This window comes from Miscanthus floridulus, chromosome 18 (assembly GCF_019320115.1).
Source record: "Miscanthus floridulus cultivar M001 chromosome 18, ASM1932011v1, whole genome shotgun sequence".
In the NCBI taxonomy this organism is placed as follows: domain Eukaryota; kingdom Viridiplantae; phylum Streptophyta; class Magnoliopsida; order Poales; family Poaceae; genus Miscanthus; species Miscanthus floridulus.
The window spans coordinates 95,613,455-95,634,772 of record NC_089597.1 but is presented as its reverse complement, the minus strand read 5'-3'; the positions used below and the strand labels follow the sequence as shown (position 1 = coordinate 95,634,772).

The window sequence follows — 21,318 nt, the reverse complement described above, 5'->3', positions numbered from 1 at the left end:
CTTGGACAAGAGAAGCACACAAGTAGGGGGAGCAAGCTCATGAACTTTGATTGATTGCATTTGATATGTGCATATTCATGTGCTTGCTTACATTGCATAAGCCTTCAAATTCAATATGCATGCTTGTGTGGTGTATGCTAGTTGTAGAACTTGAATGATGATTTGATAACTAGCATGCATAGGATGATAGCTAGACACTTGATATGCTTTTCAAGTAATGCTAGTACCTTACTTTTAAAGTTGATCTCATAAGGTATCTAGTGCTTTTATTTCCAAGTGATATCTAGCTAACCATGGTGCTAAGGATGAACTTAAAGGTGCAACTCCGACTGGTACATGCTTCAAAGCTTTATTCTATACACCTTAGCATCATTTGGTAGTAATTACTCTCCCACAATTTTAATCTATGCATATGTGCGACCTTCAAATCAAACATTCTAGCACATATGGAGGGGGAGCTAATACTACCATCTCGGGTTTCTAGTACTTGTCCAAAATCATTTTCACAAGGCAAAATTGCTTGGGCAAGCAACATGAATCCAAAAGAGCTTAATTTCCATATCTTTGTAGAGTTGTCATCAATTACCAAAAAGGGGGAGATTGAAAGGTCCTTGTGTGGTTTTAGTAATTGAGTGACAACCTAGGTGGACTAATTATGTTTATGTGAGATACATAGGTGATTAGTCCATAGGTACATGTGTGTGAGCAACATATGCCATGAAGGTGAAAATAGCTTGGAGAAGTTACAAAGCTCACATATGTGATGATGAAGGAGCTCATTGCACATGAGACATGACATTGAGTCATGTGATCAAGGTGGAGAAGATCAAGACAAGACTTGGCTTGATGGACCGGTTGCAAGCGTGAAGGGCAAGTCGGAGGCTTTGGAGTGATGGACCACGTGGCGGTGAAGCTTGAGCAAGACTTGACATCGATGGATGAAGGCAATGGTGAAAAGCAAGTGATGTCAAGATCGATGAACCAATATGATCAGATGATGATATGAAGTGGATTATATCATTGTTGATCATGTTGGTGCATGTGTTGCATCAACATTGGAGGAGATAGAATGGAATGTGCAAGGCAAAGGTATAACCTAGGGCATTTCATTTCACTGGTCATAGGTGTATAGAGAAGTTTATGACCAGGTTTAGGATAGATGGCCGTACTATCAAGACGGGCAAACTTATTTGCATATCGGTCATCTAGTGTCACTCGAGTGATCTAACTTTGCATCGTCGCTAGGATCGAGTGGCGTGGCAAGTTGAGTGGCTAACACCCTTGAAAATGTTTACGAAAATATGCTAACACATGTGCACAAGGTGATACACTTGGTGGTTGGCACATTTGAGCAAGGGTGAAGAAGTTAGAGTCGAAGAGGAGTTAGTCGCGCTGGTCACAGAGTGACCGAACACGTCCGGTATGGAGATCGGACACGTCCGGTATGTGGCTCAGGACTAAACTGCACGGTGTGACCCGGTGCTGCGTCCGATCGACCCGAAAAACGCCCAGTGAAGGGGTAATGACTAGTTTAGCCCTTGGGGCTATAAATAGAAGTGGCCTTCAGCCATGGCTGGTGCTGAGCACCTTAGGGGACTTTGTGTCCATGCTTAAGAGTGCTTAGGAGCCCTCCATCTCACACATACTTGATAGTGATCATCCGATTGTGTGAGTGAGCGATTCTAGTGCGATTGCATCATGAGGTTGCATCAAGTGGCACTAGGTGATCGAGTTCCAAGCCGGTGGTGCTTGTTACTCTTAGAGGTTGCCACCTCCTAGACGGCTTGATGGTGGTCTCCGTCGAAGCCCGTAAGAAGCTTGTGCGGCGCTCCGGAGAAGAGCTTGTGAGGGGCATTGTGCTCGCCCTGCAGGAGCCGCGAAGAGCAACTTTAGTAAAGTGTGTCATTGAGCTACCCTCACTTTTGGGGTAGGTTCTTGCGGCGCTCGACGTGCGGGCTTGGCGGGTGATGCCAATTAGCCGCCGAACCACCAAGTGAGTGGTCGACACAACGGGGACTAGCGTGTTGGCAAGCACGTGAACCTCGGGAGAAAAATCATCATGTCAACCTTGTTCTTCCTATTGGTTTGCATCCCCATTACACAAGCTTGTGATTACTTTTATATACATTGTGCTTGTGTAGTTGCTCTTATAACTAGTTAGCTTGTGTAGCTTGCTATTTACCTTCTTGCTTGTGTAGCATAGAAGTAGCTCTCTTGCATGACTAATTTGGTTTGAGTAACCTTGTTAGTCACATTGCTTAGTTTGTGTAGCTAAGTAATTGCGCTCTCTAATTTGGCATTGGTTGCCTTGTTATTGAGCATTGCTAGTGAGCTTAGTTGGCTTTGTGCTTTTGCTTACTAGCATGTGTAGGAGCTCCCTTGTTGCTTATAGTACTAGTGGCATAGGTTTGTGTGACCTTGCTTCTAGATTTGGTTAGGAGAGCTCTAGCTAGCCCGGCACCTTTGTTGATTAATTAGTATCTTTGGAAGGTGCTAGAGAATATAGATAGAGGGGTGTAGTCTTGGCTAGACCGATAGTTATAATTCCGCACTTGTTTCGGTTAGCCAACGTGATTAAGTTTTAAAAAGGACTATTCACCCCCCTCTAGTCGCCATCTTGACCCTTTCAAGAGGGAAATTATAAAATTCTAGACAAACAACCCATGTTTCAAAATTGTATATTCCTTTAGGTATGTGTTGTCCACTAATCCTTTGTAGGCATAAAACAATGAGTGAGGAAAAAGGTCTAACAAGGTGTTAAAAAAATCGAAGAGCAGAAAGATGGCATGACAAAAGGATGAGAAAGAAATAGTGCAATCTAGGAGACAAGAAGCTCATGAACAACTCAAGATGTGAGGCTAGCCGAAAAAGGAAAACTTCAAGCAAAAGGGAAGGACCATCACGAGTCATCTACCCTTCGTCATATAGTGACATCACACTTTAATGACAAAGGTAACCTCCTAAAGTAAATGATCATCATTTAAGAAGTTTTTCCTTGATTCTGGTAGGCACACAAATAAGAAACAAATATGTTTGAGTTACAGTTCTACTTGACCCAACCTAATTAACTCAAGATATTTAGTTCTTCAAGCTTGTTCCTAGCACCACTCTCTTATGACCATAGTCTTAACCAAATAAACTAAAAAAATACACATCCTATCTCTGGAAGCCGATAGTCATAATCATGTAAAGATTGATACATTATACACAAATAGACAATCCTTCCATGAGTTAAGCAACTCAATCTTTTCTGCCAAATGAACTTAAATGCTACATTCATGCTCAACATTCTGATCTTACCACTTTTGTTATAATTGAACACAGCACTTAATATCAACTTCATCTTGTTCAATGTGCCTAAGGTTAGAGAAGAATAAATAAAGTTTTGGTTTTGTTGGTGTTTTACCACCAATAGAGCCCATACACTTGATCTCTACCTTGTTTTATAGTAGGACACACTTCAAGCAAAATGTAGAGGAGTTAGTCAATTCTCCAATTTCTATAAGTGAAGGTCCTGAACCTATCAAACCAAAATCAAAACTCAAAATCAAGACATGCTTGGCCAAAGAAGGTGACATCACCATTAAAGCATCATAATAAGAATCTTCGTCTTCAGAACAAACTGAGGTATTAATGAACTTCACAAGGAGAAGTCCAGTTCGAAGGACTTACAATACCAAACGCTTAGCGAAAGAGCTAGCTTGGGGGAGAAGCACTCCCGTGTATCCAAGTAAGTATTCTTTCTCCTTTTATTTTAGATTTTAGTTTCTTTTTCAATAGTTAAGAAAATGATGAATGAAACAAAATAAAAAGTTAACTTTATAATAAATATATATAGCTATAGTAATAATGTGTGATCTAGTAAAATTAAAAATAAAATAAAAGGTGTGTCTAGTTTGCTTTAATTTATTTTTAAGAGTTGAATAAATAAAGAGGACTCAGAATAATCTCTTGAATGGAAATGATAAATAGTTACTCTATTGTAATTCCTTTCAAGTACCTAGTTTTCAGCCTTGAATTCTCCTGAATTTTGGATAAGATTGTTTTGATATAAGGATTTGCTCTAAACTTGAAACTCGTGGGTAGCATATGCTTGATCTAAGTCTATGTAATTGACGGATATGATATAAGAAGGTCTGAGTTGCTGTTTATCTTGTTCCAAGTGACACTGTTTTGAAGATTTATCTTTTGAAAAAACACAAAAATGCTACATGATGAGTTCCTGTATGACAAAGCTTGAATTCCCACTAGCGCCATACATGTTATTTAGGCTAGGAAACTTCCACATATATACAGCTTGCTTTTGCATTAAGTTTTGTCAAGCTTTGTTGACCCTTATGAGAGGTTTGTCATGCTCTTAAAATCAAGATCACATACACACCATCCACATATGCATTACTCCTACACTAGGGGTAGGCACAAAAATATGCCTTCCATCTAGATCCACCAAAAAATGTTCTGCTCCTACACTGGGGATAAACACAAAAACATGTTTATTAGGTTTTCCATACACTTAAAATAAATGATCCAAAGTTCTTGTTGATATCTCTCTCAAAGTTTTGTTGCAGAAAAGAGACATGGGCTATGTAAAAGTTATTCATAAAAAAAGAGGGAGAAAAAAAGAAGAGAGTTGAGAAAAAATAGACAAGTGTCCGAGATATCTAAAACAATGGGTACTTAGATACCCGCCTGAAAAAAGAGAGATGAATAAGATAGGTCCTGCTCTCTAGCAAGTGTTTCCAAGTTTCAAAAGAAAGATAAGTTTTCAAGGAGCAAAGTAGAATTAGGATTAGCCACATATATTCCACACACATGCATATCTTGATTTGATTATATGACTCAACTCTCTTTGGATCCATTGTTTGATTTTACAATATATGCATTACAAGTTTGCTCTAGCTTTCTCCTTACCTATGAACTCCACATAAGCCTTAGTGGTAGGAAGAGAAAAAGGCATAACATCTTTATTACCTTAGTGAGGATCCACAAATACCACATATATTGAGAGATTTGAGAGTATCATACAATGGAAGCTCTGAGTTTTATTTTGAAAAAAAAAACACTCCGAAATAATAGTTGAGCAAAGAACTTGAGATATAGTGCTTGACTTAATCGTTCTGTCTTTCAATTATTCAAGACCGAAGTGAAGGCTAAAAAGCCCCATGGTTGAAGGTAATATGGGTAAGTTTGAAGTCAGATCAGTTTATTCTAATCCGGAGGAGAATTCTTATTTAAACGCATGTGTACTTTTGAGGAGTAAAAGCATCGTATCAACTCCTGATCCATTTTTGCTGAGTTTAGCTTTATTAAGGGACTAGCAAAGGTTAAGCTTGGGGGAGCTTATTGACGGTAGTGAACAACTATTTTAAACCATCAATAAAACATGTATAAGGGCACAATTGTGATCATCAGCATAGGTCTAGGGGTTTAAACTAACAAATTCCACAAGTTTGGGTGAATCTGTATTTTCTACAGGGTTTATCCGAAAACCGTCAAGGCGGACCTACATGTTAGAATTAATCATGCTTATCCACCGTGAAACGAGCACCAAAAGTTTCCAAAGGACTCTAGAGGACACCACACCAAAGCAGGAGCCGAGGGGCTGCCATGTGGGGCCGGCTAGCCCCACCTATAGGCCGCCCAACCCCTACCCCCACCTGTCAGCCTCTGCTTTGTTATGTCGGTTCTCCACCGCCTCCTAGGTTGCATCTACGCCGTTCTTTAAGTCGGTTTGATCCAAGGGCTCACAATGGACGCTTCGGCCTATATATCAGCCTATGCCCCCTCCCTCAGCAGATCCCTGAAACCCTAATTCATATCTTTAGGATCAGAGCCAGCAATCAAGAGAAGATTAGTCCTCCATAGGATCTAGTATTATAAATAGAATAGTGAGATAGAGAGTGAGGGAAGAGTTTGGAGGAGGTGCCGCCTGTGGATACGATACTTGGATACCTCCGGGTGAAAGCTACAACGGTATCCGTGCGCTTGTGGATTTATCTATATGCGTTAAAATATACCAACACTCTCCAATCTCACCAAATGATAAACCAATCAAGCAATATGAGTGAGAGAGGAATGGCTAGGCTCACATGGTTGTATCAGCTATAAAAATGGCCAAGAGAGTGAGCCATGGCCAGCCAAAGGGCTTAAATAGAGAGGCCAAGCCTCAACTAGCCATTTGAGCCCAACACCGACTGTCGAACCTAGGCAATGGGACTATCGGACCTACACAGTCCTAGTCTGACGCCCTGCTTGAGCGCTGTCGCTACGCCACATGTCCCGGTTAAATGATTCAACCATTGGAGCTTCCAACGGCTCCCTACCACGCGTCGCGTGTCACCATCAGATGCACCGTCGGACCCACCATTGATCGTGTACAGTGACAGTCCAAGGTGGTCTAGTAAGGTCCCAGACCGCCAAAATCTATTGGACGCCAGTTCGACGCTGGCCGTTAGATCGACCCTTCGAGTCCAACACCCCTACGCTGGCCGTTCTGCTTAGTTTGAGGGTCCCCCATCGGACTCACGACCAATGGGCTGACGCCCATGCCATCTAGGGCCCGACACTCATGCTAGTTTACTACCCAACTAGGGTTAGCCATCGGACTGGCGACCCATGGGCCAATGCCTAGGCCAGCCAGGGTCCGATGCCCTCTCTTCTTTTTTCAAGCGCATTTCAACTCTGTTGCTCTGATGTGCCAACACCAAAGAGTATACACCAATTGTGCATGTGTGTTAGCATTTTCGAAAGCTTTTTGCAAGGGCATGTTAGCTCGCTAGGATCTAAATGCATATGCAATGAGTTAGAACTCCTAGTGGCACTTGATAATCGCATTTCACCATGAATTTGTCCCCTCTTCATAGTACGTATCTATCCTAAATCCAATCATGCACTCTATTACGTCTTGATTGACAAATCAAAATGGCCCTATGGTTTATACCTTTGCCTTGCGCCTATTTTGTTTTTCTCTTTCTTTTCTAAGTTGGAGCACTTGATCTCCATCTTTTGGCCACCTTCATCACTTGAGTGCCATGTAGCTCCATCACTTGGACTTGGACCAACCTATCTCATCTACACACTTAGAGATAGGGTTAGTCCAATAGGTTTCATCAATTAGCCAAAACAAAACTAGGGCTTTCAACACCCGATAGTGAATAGTGAGTGCCACTTCATGCCCAATACCACACCAGACAATTCTCATTTCTCACACACACACCGACAATTTCTCACAAGGTACAATACATCATATATATATAACTGGAAAGGACAAATTAACTTAATAGGTAGCTACACAATGAAGTCCTTACAAACCAATGTCTCATTGCAGTAGAGTATCTGATCATCTTTCCACAACCTAGTTCCTCGGTGTGTCCACATACATTCCCATGCGTGTGGTGGGGAAACCATAGCCCTTCTTGCTATCCCTAGGTTTTGTGTGGGGGTGAAAGCCCTATGTTTGGTTTTAGTAATTAGACAACTAGTGGACTAACCTTTTGCTAAGTATTTGTTAAGCTAGGTTAGGTCAACACCAAAGATGGAGAGCAAGACTTGGAGATGGATGAAGGGTGATCAATCCAATTGGAGCAAGCTCTCACTTGGAAAAGAAGAAAGAAAAAAACAAAATCAAAGTTGTGAAGGCAAAGGCATAAATAGGGATTTTGTTTTGTCGGTCAAGACGCAATAGAGTATGTGATTGGGTTTAGGATAGATGGCCGTACTATTATGAGGGGAGATCTAATTAGCAATCTTGGTCATCTAGTGCCAATAGGTGTTTGTTCTATGCATTTGCATTTAGGCCTAAGTGACATGTCGGAGACCAAGCCAAAAATGTTTGTGAAAATACTTTGAAAAAAATGCTAACTCGGGTCTAACATGTTTGGCAAAACATTTGAGAGTTGGCACACTTATGAAAGAGTTGAGAGTGCTACCGGTGCTGTTGTTTAGCAGGCACCAAACGTGTCCGGTGGACCACCGGACGTGGCACTGGATGCGTCGGCTGGCGCCCAGACTTAACCAGTTTTTCAGCGAAGCACAAAGGAGTCTGGTGTGCATCGGATGTGTACGCACTAGACATGAACAGTGGTTTCTAACCGAGCGCACGTAGTTTAAAAGTCCTCACCGAACATATCCGATGAAGGCACCGAAGGTCGCACTAGACTGGGTTCCAGTAGCGATGTTTTGGGACACCTCGAGCACTTACATACATAGGACGTATCAGGTATGCAATAGAGGTGCGCACCGGACGTCTGACAAGCCAAACAACTAGTTTTATAGCCGTTGGAAACTAGCCGTTGGGGGCATCCGGTGCGGACCCTAGTTTGGTTTTGGTAATTGAGTGACAATTTAGGTGGACTAACATGTGTTCATGTTGTGAGATACACAAGGATTAGTACACAAGTACACTAGTGTGAGCAACACTTAAAGCCATAGTAGAGAAGTGGCTTGTTCATGTTGGTAGTGCTCAACTAGTTATGATAAACGTGCTCATTGCATATGAGACATGGCATGGTGCAATGTGGAGAAGATCAAGAGACATGGCTTGGCTACGATGAACTAGGTTGCAAGTGTGAAGGGCAAGTCGAAGGCTTTGGAGCAACTGACAACACGTGGCGGAGAAGCTTGAGCAAGAACTTGGTGCCGATGGACCAAGGCAATGGTGAAGAGCAAGCGAAGTTGCGATCGATGAACTAATAAGGCCACATAGTGACATAAAATGGATCATATCATTCAAGGAAGATCAAGCCAAGTGTGATTTGTGTCGATAGTCAAGTGGCTTAATGAAGGATGATGGAGGAACTTCATGCTATATGGGCATTCTCTCATTTCATTCGCGAGGAGCTAGATGAGAAGAACACTTAATCTGCCCAAGCCAATCCTATACAGTAACATAACATTTTGCGTTAGATCATTGGAAGTGTGGCTGTGGTGTTGGGAATTTATCATGTGGTGAGCTGTTACCGAGAGATTGAATAAACTGATATATCTGATTTTTGTTGATGCATGCTTGTGATCAATCAAATCGAATTGTGCTGTTACTGCAATCAGTATCAACAATATTGCGGCACTTGTGGATTACAGTATCACTTTGCCGCAAATGGGTTGATGTTTCTGTTTTAGTCTAATATGTTGTAGCAAAATACTTATTGCTGCAAGTGACTTTAGTATAATCTGTGTTAGCAAATGCTGAAATGCTAAAAATAAACACCAATGGTACCGGGGATTGGAATAGTTCGTTGTTCGAAGCAGCAACTAGGACAATTAATAATGGGCTAGAGGTTTTAAAGTTGACAGACGGGATCCCCAGCCGAGAGAGCCCAACGACTGGAAAAAAAACCCAGTCTCGATTCGTTTATCGACTTGGCCCTTACGGCAACTGGCCCATCCATGTATCCAACTTCGGGTCGGACTCGAAACTGTGGCTGGGCCAGATCTGGAATCCAGTCCATCTGCGTAAATCCCACGCCCTCCCCCTTCCCTTCTTTTCCCCTGGCGCGCAACGCAATTCCTCTGCTCTCGCCGTCGCCTTCCGAAATCCACCCAGCTTCTCTGCTTCTCGTTGATCCAATCGACCACATCTCTCCTCCGCCATGGTGATGTACCTTCCTCCGCGCTCCTCTTCCGCCGGAATGCGGAGCATCCGCCGCGAGCTCCAGCGCAGGAGGTCCAAGCCGTTGGCGCCAACGAGATCGGTCGCCAAGAAGCCGTCCGTGTCACCGCCGCCGCGTCACGGTGCGAGCGACGTCGTCAGGGGTCCATGCCCTCGTCCACCGCATCGGGACATCCCATCGTCGACCAACGCCCATTCCCGAGGCTCAACCGTCGCCGACGCGTCCCCGCAGCGCAGGCCTCGCGCTTCGTCGCGCTACACCCCCGCCTCTCCACCGCCGCTGCCTCGGTCCACCCCATCTTCGGCCAATTCCGAGCGCGGAGCTAGTACTGGCGTCCCCGCGCATCTGAAGCCCGGGACGGTGGTTCGTGTCCGCACGAGGACTGCGACGCTGAAGACGGGGCAGGTTCTCGTGCTCTGCCTCAAAGCCACGATCGTGTCCTCGTCCACCGATGGAGGCTACGAGGTTGTCTACGACGCCAACTGGCCACGCGGCGACCCCAAGAGCACCGTCCACGTCGCGCCGCACCAAGTCAGGATGATCAATCCGTCTCCGTCCCTGCCTCCGCCCACCGCCACTGTCGCTGCGACTACGAAGGAGATGCCGAGGCCAACCACGGCCGGGAAGAGCCTGCGCCTCATCCGCAGCCTCTTTCCGGAGATGGAGCTCCCCGCCCAGGCTTGACGATTTACCATGAATCGGGTATTAGAGCAGCTGCGTGATTCTGTACTGGACGTGATGCATTGCTTTGCTTGTTCGTTTCATGAGTAATCGCTGTTTTTGTTTGATTAGTTCATGGATCGTGCAAGTCTCAAGTGTAAATCCTTCCCCTTTCGGTGATTCATATGTATGCTTGTATGATTAATTGATTATGTTTGTAAACGTACGTTCTTGATGACATCATCAACGAGAAATTAATTTTTTTCTGAGTGATTGTTATGTTCTTCTTGCTTCCCAATTACTACATGTCTGAGGTGGTTCATCAATCCTTATGTGGTATTTTGCATTAATAAGCAATTGATGGTGCTGGTAGGCATCTGGGGGTTTATCATGAGGTGAGTTTCCCTGCTTTGTCTTGATCGAGCATTCATCACTGCATTCAGATCAGATCACTAGCTGCTGCTAGATGTGATGCATTGCATTGCTTGTTCGTTCATGAGTCGTGTGTTTTTAGTTTGTTTGATTAGTTCATGAATCGTGCAAGTCCCCAGTGATCGTTTGTTATTGGCAAAACTAAATTGCCAGTTGGTGTAAATCTTACCCCTTTTGGTGATTTACTATATATACGTATATGCGTGTATGATTATATATTCGTAAAAGTACGTTCTTGAGTCTTAATGGCATCATCAACCGGTTAATTTGCTTCCAGCTCATGTTATTGTTCTTCTTACTTCCCAATAATCTCAAGACATGTTTATTGTTCAAGATGGTTGCTATGTGATGTTTTGCATTAAGGAGTCTCAAGACATGTTATTGTTCAAGATGGTTGCTATGTGATGTTTTGCATTAAGGAGTTGGAGGTTGGTAGGGTGATTTTTACATGAACATGAGGCGTGGTGCTGGCGTGCTGCTGCTCTCGAAACTCGTGCTGTTGCTGCAGTCAGGATTCAAGAACCTGCCATTTTCTCATTTTGTTGGAAGTATATATAAAAAAGCGGTCATTTTTTAGGACTGACTGATAGAAAGAAATCTCATTTAGAGAAACAGATTACTGAAGGTTGAAAGAAAAGAAATAAAAGATTCATACAGGTTGGAAAGAATGCCCATATGTAAAAAAAAATGATCTCAAACGAAGGTAGGTTAATTAACGGTCTATTAGTTGCCTAGTCTAGCAGCCGATTTCAAATGGATCCTTCAACACAGGCACACAGCGGCTGGAAAGTGGAAAGCAGCCTCTGACCCACCCTTTTGATCGGACTCTCCCAAAACCGTGTCGCTCGGTACTTCCTGATCCTACTAAAGCGCAATCCCCACACCACGTCACCACCCCTGCTCTCTTGCCTTCCACCGCTGCTCCTCACTCTTCAATCCTCCCCAGCTCGTGCTACTGTGTATCGAATAACGTATTGGCAGAAAACAATGCCAACATTTGTTTAAACCTACAGTATGCATCGACCAATGTAATCTTCGTTTGGTGTTTCATCTTTTCCAGTAATTCTTTTGTAAAAGCTATGTAGCTGAGATCATAGTTCATAATAATCGCTTTGCTCTAGACACTCACATGCTCTGTCTTGCTTTGTAATCATTCATCTATATGAAAAAGGGATAAGATGTTGCATCACATGTGAGATAACAAACGATTTGCCATATGTGTTTGATGACCTAAGATAGTTTTGCATTAACAGAGGAACATATACATTGGCTGATGGATCCTCCAGCATACACCTGCAGAACAACAAAACAAGTCACGCGAACGAACACCTTGGAATCGAAGAACTCTTATTTAACATTTAAGGGCCAGAGCTCATACCAATGAGAACCACCTCTTATGTTAGCCGGCCCGCAGCATAGCTCTCCTTGAGATTCTGCAGCGCTTCACGGATGTAGTCATAGCCTTGGTTTGAGTACTTCAGGCAGATAAGCCGCTGCACAACCTGGTACATCATCTGAAGCGACCGGTACTCCTTGCAGTTGGCATCCATCCTTGTCATTTCCTGCAAGAGGAAACACGAAAATTTTACATGCAAAATTGAGACAGAGAACAACACCCCCCCCCCCCCCCCCCCCCCCCAAATCATGTGAAAAGTAAACAGGCAGCATTGGTAAATTCCTTAGTGGTTAGTTAATTAAGGATAGTAATGCTATTGTCCATCCGTCTAGCCACTATTGTCCAATTATAGCACTGTCAGTTAGGACTGGCCTGCCCTGTCTGCTTCCTCGACAGTAGAGAAGGAAGTAGAGAGGAGCCAGATTTCTATCAGCTAGTGCAAGCTCAGTTGTTTGTTTTGGGCACAAAGCCCTGCTCTCCCCAGTCAAGGTATAATAGGGCGGCTAGTGCTACAAGCAGGCAATCATCATTTTGTTCACTTAGTGAATACAGAACTGTGATTGGGAGCCATAGAAAGATGACGATATCTGGTTGCAAATGATCAGCAGTTGGGTACATCCCTACATATCATATAGGTGCCAGGTTACCTGCTCCGTGATCTGTGAAGTGATACTTGTTGAGGTGTCGATCACCGAAGTAGGGATACCAGCTACTCTGGCCAGCAGAAGCCCATAGTGCGGTACACGTCGGACGCCATCCTTTAGGCGGAACTGAAGCAGGAGTTGGTATAATGTTAAGGTAACAGACATGAAGGAGCAAATTACTGAAATTGCTAGTATGACAGGTAACTGACCTTGAAATCCAAGCGGTCATTTCTTAAGTCAACTTCAAAATGGAGGATCTTCACATTTGGATACATTGTTGCAAGTTCTGACAAGCGTTCCATGTGCGTGGCAAAAACAGTGTATCTACATGGGTCAAAGACACAATGTTACTGAGGAGCAATAATATATCACTTTCGACCCAAAAAACAGTACAATCACCTTTCTATATTTTTAATGAAATCTCTGTTTACAATGAATTGAGTATTGCTGAAAATGAATTGTGATAAGAGGCAGGCATCAGACATGGCTAGTGCCTATGGCTTGATGTATAGCTACTTCTGATATCTAACCATGACAATACTAGTATAACTAGTTTAATTGACAACTATAATTTGAACCTCAACAGTGCAGAGCTGGTCAGGAAGACAAATACACACTCTTGAATCTTGATATGCTAGACTTATCAATAATCAATAACTGTAAGCAGCCTAGAGGTTAGAAAGTACATTACATTATACATACTTGATCAAGAAACCAGTTTACTATAGAAGGGTGCAGGAAATGCACCAAAAGTCAAGGATGAAGAACAAGGAAAACCATGCATTTACAGCAACAATGAAGAACACATTTCCTGTGAATCCTGAGACCTAATAAGAGGTTACTAGTTCTTACGCTTTCACAGAAAGAAGGTATTCACAGCAGCTCCATGCGATTGCCAACCCATCTTGGCAGGGGGTCCGGCTTCGCGACCCGGCGTTCGTGCTAGAGGGTTCTTGGGCGAAAGCCTTGGCGACGGCGACGCCATTGGGCGCCGCTTCCCTGTTGGGGGCGTCGTGTTTCCCCTCTGGCATGTCATCCAAGGGTGAAAACCCAGTCCACTTTGGACGTGCGACGGTGGCGCCATCGGCGTCGCTCCCTTCCTGAAGGCGTCGCATCTGGATTATCGCCGCGGCCTCGATGCGAGGCATGGGTTCGCGACTGGAAGTCGGAGCTGCTCTTCGATGGTTGAGCTTGGCAACGATGACCGGTGGCGGTCGTTCCTTTGGACCCGTCGGGAGGTGACCAGTGGGTGGCCTGCCATGGGAAGTCCAAGCTGTTGGCAGCTTTGCTTCCATGCTCGGCAACGATGATCCATGGCAGTGTGTTGTGTTTGTGCTCAATCGCATCGCGTGGGGTGGTTAGCCCCTCGGGTGCCATTTTGGCTACTCGGTTGGCTAACCTTATTGTACATTATTACTTTCTTTCGTCTTAATTGAGCGGCAGAGCTCCTGCCTTTTGTTTCAAAAAATTGCCAACCCATCTGAGGAAGATGTTGCTCTTCCAAGCTCATCCACAACAACCAAGCTCCTACAAGTTCATGAATATCAGAAGAAAACAAGAGTAATACAAGACATCGAATTTCAGTCTTCAGCAACGAGGTAGAAATACCTTGAAGAAACATTTTGCATGATGAAAGCAGTTTCTTTCATTTCTGTCATAAACTGTAAAGACACATTAAGGTACTTAGATACATCAAGAATAATATCATGCGTGACAAACAATAGCTGAACTCAATAGAAAATGGAAGCTGCTATGTACTTCCTCCATTCAAATTATAGTTCACTTTGGTTTTGTCCTAAGTCAACTTTTCTAACTTTGATCAAATTTTTAGAAAAATATATTAGGATCTACAAGTTTAAATAAATGTATTATCAATTCAAAACATAGTTCATGAAGAATTTAATGAAGCTAATTTGATGTTTTTTTAGGGGAAAAGCTAATTTGATATTGTAGTTGTCAGTGCATTTTTTTTCCTACAAACATGGTCTAAGTTAGAGAAGTTTGAATGAGGACAAAGCTAAAGTGAACTAGAGTACGTAGGAAATCTGTGTACTCACTAGTTATGAAAAGATATAAATAAATGACATGCTTTGCTAAATCATATCAGTTTGACAAGAATCAACTGTTGCAGACTACTGTACTGATAAGTGTGGCAAACAAACTACTGCCTAGTGCCTATTGATGAATAGTCTGGCCTCTGGAAGAAACAGTACATGTAAATTGCTTCTTCAAATAGTCCTATATAATAATCAGGTGCCATAAGGAAGCAGACTGTTTCTTTCAAAATAAGGAAGCAGACTGCAATTGGTAAATAAGAACAAACTTAAACCATATCTCAGTCTAAATTTCGTAAAAAATACAAATACAAAACCTAGTCTCACCAACATACTATCCAACCAATTATTTTCCTCCATATTCCAGATGTGTAATGAATGTATGACCAATGAGCTTTTATACCGTTTCAAGAGTTTCATGCTCCAACCCAGTCTCACCAATGTACTATCCAGCTTTTTTTTTTCTACTTCATATTCCAGATGTGTATTGAGAGTTGAGAGGTGGTAGCCAAGGAAAGAAATGTGAAGAATTTTAAGTAATTGTCAATGTCAATTATCATGTTCATTTAAAAAAAATGTCAATTATCATGGAAATATCATAGAAGTCAAACTTTTTTGTGCATAGTTGTGGTATGTTAGATATAAGGACAGTACTATTCATGTATTTCCAGAATACTTTGTAACTCCATGAACAGTTTGCATAACAAGGCACAATAAACAAGGTTGATAACTTGATATCACGTAGAAGAGATCCGGCTTATCCTCATCTGACAATTACATGTTTTGCAATTAACACAACCTTTTCAAACACATACCGTACTCGAGTTGTTTTCAACATTGTCCCCGTTACCAATCCGTGTGAATATACGATCAACAACTCTTAAGGATGCAAACTGAGCTGGAACATAACAGCCAATTTGTGCAAGAATGACAATTAAACATATCTGTTGGAGATATGTGCTTTTCCCGCTCCTGCTACAGCAAACAATCCAGAGATTAGATGAACTTCCACAGATAAATGAATAGCCTGCAGCTTCAACTAAGGTCCAATATTATACCACTCACATATTTGGCCCCATGACAAGAACCATATTAGATGCTTCAGAGAGAAAGATATCGTTAGGCTGTATAGCAGAAACAATACTTAGGCCAAGGATATAATCCACATAATTAACAACGAAAGTGATTATGAAGTATCGGAGAAAATCAACAACAAAAAAGCAACTTACAACAAAATCAGTATGCAAGGTCTCAAGAATAGGATGTCGTCCGGCATTGATTGCCATTGGACCGTCATCTGCTTAATTACAAAGAATCAAAATTCATGAACTAGAGATGGATACATATAGCACTAAAATGAAATAATTCACACTTGCAGTAGATCTTACCACTAAGTTTGTCCATAATCTTGGGAGTATTCATTTCAAATATTGTCCAGAGTTTAACTGAGGATGTTTTGTTGAGATTCTCCCTTTTATGCCTATCATAAAGTCCGGGGAACAGAAACTTTTTTTCAGCAAACGTTTAATTCAAAATTACAGCACGCATGCATGTATAGAGCATTTAATTCGCCCATGCACAACGGTTGGCTTCAACAAATATATATTAGCGAAATGGATGGTCTAAGAAAAATACATGACAGGAGCTAAATTGCACACCTGTGAACTCTGGTCTTGTGTAGCGATCAACAGGCTTTGTAGATATTGTATGCGCAAAAGAATTTACAATCATGTCCAAAAGACATAATACTTCGGCGAGCAATGTCAGGATACCAATGTCTCTCCTCTGATTTCGTCAATAAGCCCTGAAATGATAAACAAGCAACTCAGGCAGCTTAAAGATACTTGCATCGCAGTCCAAATGTAGCATTGCATGAAACTCAAGGGCTCCAGTGCCCACAAGCTTCTTTTTTTTAAAAAAAAATGTTACAACACTGTAAATTGATTTGCATGGAATTTTTCATAAGATAATTACAAACAGCAACAGTGCATTCAATTTTGTACATTTTTTTTCTCGAAAACGCAGGAGAACTGTGCTTCATTGTATTAAGAAGATAATAAGAAGGGGGGTAAGAACCCATACAACACAACACACACAAAACACATTGCAGCAGCTGCTGCTGCTACTAGGAAGCTAACACGCCTTAGACATAGAGGACGCTAACCACCTGGAGCGAGGGCATCCAAGAGGGATAATCCTCGAGCCCCCGCCAAAGACCACGACCTTCTGTCATCTTCCGCTACAGCAAGAGCGCCTGCAACACTTGGGGCTGCACCATCAAAAACACAACTGTTGCGGTGTCTCCATAAGGTCCAAGCTCCCAGAATCACGAGAGAGTTGATTCCTTTCCTTGCCATGTCACTAGCAGCACTGTTTACTCTCTCCCACCACGAGTGAAAGGATATTTCTGTGGACTGCGGGGAAAGGGCTTGGAGTCCCATCCGAGAAAAGAAGCGGAACCAAAATTCTCTTGCAAAGACACACTGAACTAAGAGGTGATCAATGGTTTCTGCAGCCTGATCACACAAAGGGCAGTGCTCAGGATGAGGCAGTCCACGGCGTGCAAGGCGATCCGCTGTCCAACAACGGTTGTGAGCCACCAACCAAACAAAGAAGCGGCATTTGGGCGGCGCCCAGGTCTTCCAAATTCTTTCACAGGGCTCAAAAGATATAGACCCCACAAAAAATCCCTTGTATGCAGTCTTGGCCGAATACTTTCCATCTGAGGAAAACCGCCAAATATGCCTATCTTCAACACCCAGTTGCAAAGAGAAATCAGACAGGACGTCCCAAAGGAGAAGGAAGTCAACCATTACACCGACCGTGCGAGCCCCTTTTATATATCAGAAATCCAAGTCTGGTTGGTAAGGGCATCCTGGACAGTTCGTTGTTTGGTCCTCCTTTTAGGGATAGCGGCGAAAAGACGAGGTGCAAGATCTGCGATACATTGGCCATGGAGCCAACGGTCAGTCCAGAAAAGGGTGTTAGCTCCATTCCCAACTTCGGAGTACACAGCCACTACAAAGAAGGCTCTAACTTGATCTGGCACATGAATTGGAAGATTAGCCCATGGGTGATATGGTTCTGTTTTTTGTAACCAGGCCCATCTCATTCGCAATGCCCAGCCAAGGGATTTAAGGTCTGAAATTCCTAGACCCCCCAAGTTCTTTAGGGATACAAACCTTACCCCAAGCAATAAGACAATGCCCTCCTTTTGCATCTCTGCGGCCTCTCCAAAGGAACCCACGCCGAATTTTATCCACTGCTTTAATAGCCCAAGGTGGAAAGTCGATGGCCATAATTAGATAGACGAGCATACCGGTGAGCACAAACTGAACCTGAACCATTCTTCCAACCTTGGTCATCAAATCTGCCTTCCAGCCAGGAAGCTGATCAGCAATACGGTCAATAATAGGCTGTATTTGAGCCTTGGTAAGCTTCTTCAAAGCGAGAGGCAATCCCAAATATCTGCATGGGAAGCCAGTGAGTGCACAGGGCAGCAGGTTTTGCACTGCTGCAAGCTCCACATCACCACATCTGATGGGCAATACATTGCTCTTTTGTAAGTTTGTCTTGAGCCACATTGCTTCTCCAAATAAATTGAGGATATCCAAGGTTACAGCAATGTCACCAGCTTCTGGATGGAGGAACATAACCACATCATCCGCATAAATGGATATTCTGTGGTGTAAGCTGCGCCTAGATAGTGGCTGCAGCAAGCCTTCATTTTCAGGCTTCAAAATCATGTGCCCCAATACATCCATAACCAGGATGAACAACATCGAGGAGAGGGGGTCGCCTTGCCGAAGCCCTCATCGATGTGCAATCCTGTCACCTAGGATCCCATTTAACAAGACTTGAGTTGAAGAAGAGGATAGCAGCCCGCTGATTATATCCCGCCAAATTTGTCCAAAACCGAGCTGCTGCAATATCTCAAGTAGGAAGGGCCAGGATACGGAATCAAATGCCTTCGAAATATCCAACTTGAGTAAAATTCGGGGCTGCTTCTGCTGATGAAGGAACCTTGCTGTTTGTTGCACTAACATGAAGTTATCCTGTATAAAACGCCCTTTTATGAAGGTGCTTTGGTAAGGAGAGACAATCTGTTGCAGCCTAGGGGCAAGACGATTAGCAAGCAGCTTTGTTACTAGCTTGGCGAAGCTGTGGACCAAGCTTATGGGCCTGAAATCCTTGGGTTGTTCAACACCTTCTTTTTTGGGGAGAAGGGTGATGTAAGCTGAATTCAGAGCTTCAAAATTTACCATCTTTCTACTCCATACCGCTGAAATTGCTACCATGATCTCTTCTTTTATAATAGTCCAGCATGCTTTGTAGAAACGACCCGTGTACCCGTCCGGCCCGGGGGCCTTATCTGAAGGTAACTGCTGGATCGTCCTCCACACCTCATCTTCGGTGAAGGGAAGATCAAGCTCTGACATGTCTTGCGCATTAATTCCCAAATCAGCCAAGTTGATTGTGTGCTCTCTAGCTGTACAGATTCCCAGCAGGTTTTCATAAAAATCATCAATGACTGAAACCTTGTCCTCATGGCTGGTGCAAATTCGATCACCTGAAATAAGTTTCCCAATAAAATTCTTCCTTTTCCGGTGCCGGGCGTGCATATGGAAGATTCTTGTATTAGCATCACCATCTTTGAGCTAGCTGATCTTGAGCGTAATCGAGCCATTGTGCGCTTGAGGGATGCGAGGGCCAAGCTGTGCTTCTTCAGATTGTTCTTGAGCCAAACTTCTCCAGGGGAAAGCTGACGGTTATCTTGGGCGATCTCGAACTGATGCAAAATCTCTCTTGCCAAAGCAACCTGAAAGCTAACCTGTTGAAAGCTCTAGTTTGGTTTTGGTGAATTGATGAAACCCTAAGTGCTAACTTAGTTTATCAAGTGATCATGAGATAGGTAGCACACTCCAAGTGATGAAGCAAATGAAGATCATAACATGATGATGATGCCATGATGATGATCAAGTGCTTGGACTTGGAAAGAAAAAAGAAAAAAAAAACAAAAAGCTCAAGGCAAAGATATAAACCATAGGAGCTATTTTATTTTGGTGATCAAGACACTTAGAGAGTGTGATCACATTTAGGATTGATAGCCGTACTATTAGGAGGGGTGAAACTCGTATCGAAATGCGGTTATCAAAGTGCCACTAGATGCTCTAACTCATTGCATATGCATTTAGGATCTAGTGGAATGCTAACACACTTGAAAATGTTTGTGAAAATATGCTAACACATGTGCACAAGGTGATACACTTGGTGGTTGGCATATTTGAGCAAGGGTGAAAAAGTTAGAGGTGAAAAGAAGTTAGTCTTGCTGGTCACTAAGTGATCGGACGCTGGTCTCAGAAGGACCGGCGCGTCCGGTCAAGTGTGGCAGCGTAGACGCCAGTGTCGGTCAATCGACCGGACGCTGGGTCATGGACTGACCGGACGCTGACGAGGTGTGTCCGGTCCTATTGTCGGACAACGCTCAGATGCTAGGGTTTTTGACCGGACGCAGGCGGGGTCTGGTCATGTTTGACCAGACGCGTCCGTTGGGAAAAAGGCGTTTCTGGAACCTTACTGAAAATGACCGGACACTGATGGCTCAGCGTCCGATCAGTATTGTGCGCAGTGTCCGGTCAACTAAAGTGACCGTTGGAGTCGGGACACGTGGCTGTCATTGGGTGACCGGACGCTGAGGTCGTGCGTCCGGTCAACATGACCGGAGCGTTCGGTCAGCCCGTGTTGTGCCCAGTAAAGGGGTACAACGGCTCTATTTCGTGGGGGCTTCTATTTAAGCCCCATGGCCGGTTGAAGCTCACACTCTTGGCCATTTGCATTGACATAGCAACCTTGTGAGCTTAGCCAAAGCCCTCCCACTCATCTCCATCACTGATTCATCATTTTGTGAGATTGGAAGAGAATCCAAGTGCATTGCTTGAGTGTTTGCATCTAGAGGCACTTGGTGTTCGTGTTTCACTGCAGGATTCACTTGTTACTCTTGGTGGTTGCCGCCACCTAGATGGCTTGGAGCCATGAGGATCGTCGAGTGGAGGTTGGTGATTGTCTCCGGCTCTGATCATGGTGATTGTGATGGGTTCTTGACATTTCCCCAGCGGAGAGCCAAAAGGTACTCTAGTGGATTGCTCGTGGCTTGTGTGATCCTCATCTTGTGTTGGTTGTGCGGCACCCTATTGAGGGTTTGGCGTGTGATGCTAATTATTGCATAAACCTCCAAGTGAGTGAATCGCCACAACGGGGACTAGCTTGCCGGCAAGGAAGTGAACCTCGATAAAAAATCGTTGTGTCATTATTTGATTCTGAGGTGATTGGTCTTCATTGGTATTTATTCTTGTGATTGATTGGTTCAGTGCTCGACTTGGCGGTATAACCATCTTCCTCTCTTTGTCTCTACATCACCACAAACCAATTGTCAAACTCTTTAGTGTAGCTAGTCGTGAGAGCTTGTTAGTTTGGTTAGTGTGTCTCTTTAGTTAGTTTTTGAGAGCACATTTAGTGTAGTAACA

The 21,318-nt window shown here is 43.4% G+C and overlaps 1 protein-coding gene and 1 pseudogene across 1 annotated transcript in view; both read right to left on the bottom strand.

Annotated features, from left to right (window-relative positions):
- Positions 1 to 13,752: 13,752 nt before the first annotated feature.
- LOC136521088 (DNA mismatch repair protein MSH4-like) overlaps positions 13,753 to 21,318 on the bottom strand; it is a 43,991-nt gene continuing 36,425 nt past the window's right edge. Inside the window, exons 17-24 of the mRNA XM_066514805.1 lie at positions 16,453 to 16,598; positions 16,183 to 16,274; positions 16,024 to 16,091; positions 15,853 to 15,918; positions 15,610 to 15,766; positions 14,909 to 14,978; positions 14,349 to 14,401; positions 13,753 to 14,267 (exon numbers count right to left, since the gene is read on the bottom strand). The gene's annotated coding sequence lies outside the window, so the exon portion shown is untranslated. The remainder of the gene's footprint in view (positions 14,268 to 14,348; positions 14,402 to 14,908; positions 14,979 to 15,609; positions 15,767 to 15,852; positions 15,919 to 16,023; positions 16,092 to 16,182; positions 16,275 to 16,452; positions 16,599 to 21,318) is intronic.
- Positions 14,201 to 19,054, bottom strand: LOC136524220 (uncharacterized; annotated as a pseudogene).